The sequence below is a fragment of the Xiphophorus maculatus genome, chromosome 18, assembly GCF_002775205.1.
Source record: "Xiphophorus maculatus strain JP 163 A chromosome 18, X_maculatus-5.0-male, whole genome shotgun sequence".
Taxonomy (NCBI): Eukaryota; Metazoa; Chordata; class Actinopteri; order Cyprinodontiformes; family Poeciliidae; genus Xiphophorus; species Xiphophorus maculatus.
In genome coordinates, this window is record NC_036460.1 from 3,042,173 (window position 1) to 3,044,691 (window position 2,519).

Here is a 2,519-nt window from a genome sequence, read left to right on the forward strand (position 1 = left end):
CATTTGATTGTTTTTCTGTGGAAATAATAAAGTTTTGGAGCAGCTTAATCATAATCCAGACGTAAATTCAAATTAAGATTTGGTCTAAATCTTGAAGCTCCATTGTAACCTGAGTCCAGCATTTCAAGGCTTTGTGATGACGCATAGAGATTAAATCACCATAATAAAACACAGACATGAAAGGAAAAGCAGGATCAGATTTAAAAAAAGAAGAAAAAAAAACAATTTTAGCTTGAGCTTTTTCACTAACATGCTAATAAAATAAATAAATAATAAAATTACGAGGATAAAAACATTAAATTACATGAATAACATAATATCATGACTTTGTTTTCATGTATTATTATGACTTTATGCTTGCATGACTTTATTCTCCTAATTATATCTTTTCATGTTTTATTTTGTGTTAGTCTGGCCATAATAATCCACCGTACAATTAAATGTTGCACTTAAAGGAGCAGGAATCTTCACCATTTCTCTTTTTCTCACAAACTGACAGAATAAGACAAATATTGATTCTCAGAGTCCAAACAAAGAATCCTGAGGCCTAAAATCAAGGATAACAGACACATCACTGTTAAACTGTCACATTCTTCATATAAAAGAAGGCAACCAGTCACTTAAATTTGGTTTGTTTTGTGTAATTCTGCTCGAATCAAAAAGCTGAAATGTAATAAAAGAGGAACTAAAGCCCTTTAGTCGTTCCTCTCCACCCTCTCCGTGTTGCCATTGTTTCTCTGTAAGTTAACTGTAAGTTAAATCATCAAGTACTAATCGCTGCTTCATGATTTAACTCCATGATTTAAGCTACCGCAGTTTTTTTCCTGTAACAGTTTGTTCCAGGAGTTTTAGGGAGTGTCCACTGTGAACGTGTTGTAACTCGTTTCTTGTCAGAACGTTCTTTAAAAGCAATGAAGTCACCGCAGGAGGCGTAAATGTGAAGCAATCAGCAGAAGATTTGAACACAGATTAAACTTCCTGTCACACAGCAGGAGGAATGTTCTCCAGTAGACGGGTTATTAAAGAATAACTAAACCCAAATTAACTTTTTTTCCCCGTCTTTGTTTTACTCTGCAGATTGTGACATTTTTGTGTAAAATCTGGTTCAATTCTGGAAATTACACTTTAACCATGCTTCCATTAATCCCTCTCTTTTGCGCCAGAGACATTTTATTTATTTAAAAAAAAGATTTTAAAAGCCAAAACCAAGGTTTGAGTAGTAAAAAAAAAACTAAGTAGAATAATTCAGTTCAGATTGTTGTCATGCCGGTATCAGACAGAAACTCTTTTGTCACAAAACAAATAAAGATCTCAGGAATATCACAGCCTTAGCAGGAAGCTACTATGCAAAATTCCCTTTTTGCACATTTTTATCCTCCAGCTGCTTCTACAAACAACCCAAGCGCTTAAAACAAACATCCAGTCATTTTTTAGCAATAAGTTAATATTCTTTTGTTGTCTGGAAAATTTGCTGTTTCAGAAACTTTCTGAATGCAACGCCACAAATCAGCAGGCACTGCTCCGTTACCTAGCAACCCCGGTGAATCTCCAGCACGTTTGGTCAGCTGGTTTTACCGCTGTATGTGCTGCACAAGTGTTTTGTTGGTGACTTACCATCCAGAAACCAGTTGCTGCATTCTTGTTGGTTGTGCAGGAGGCTCTACTAATGCTGTTCAAAGATGTACAGTCGCATAATTGCGGATCTTTTTGCAGCCATCTTCATGTGTGAGTGTTCATGTTGAGCTTGGGGGCGTGGCCAGCAGCAGCTCATTTGGATTTAAAGTGACAGGACGCCCTAAAACAGCTGAAAATAGGCAGAACTGGGCAGACTGAAATTTAATAAAAAATTATTTTGTTCAAAAAAACGTAATGAACATGTTTAGTTTACCTGTCATAACCTGTTCAAGGAAGCATAACAAATCATCTTTAAATAATCTCAGGGAGGTTATTTAAACCTCTAGTCATATTGGTATGACTAGACATACCAATAAGCTGCTTTTATCTCTTGTGTCGCCCCCTGGCTCAGTGACGCCCTGGGCAAACTATCACATAACAAATACCAAACATGCACTGCATATTCTGAAACGTGCAGAAGCAGAAAGTCACATTTTGAGTCATGAGTTAGATTTTTTTCAGTAGCTTCCAGGTTCCTAGTGTTAGTATTTCCCTCTTAGAAGTTTTGACTTTACAATAAAGTCTATATATTTTTATTCTTACATAAAATAAAAAAAATAAAACACTTTTAAAAAAATTATTTGCAAAAAATAAAATTCAAAACCACAGAGAAAAAAAGCTAACAATTAGCTACAATGGTAATAACAACACAGAAGAAGCAAAAGGAAAAAAAAACCTTTTAATAATACAAACAAAAAAAACTTTTCTGTTGCTCAAAGTGGTCTGATTGTGGTTCCTCTTGTGTTGCAGCAGGCGCAGCGAACATGTCTGGACCGTTTCCTAGCAGCAGGTGTGCAGTCAGAGAAGGAACACCTGGGTATCACCTGGGAGCGGCAACCAGTCGC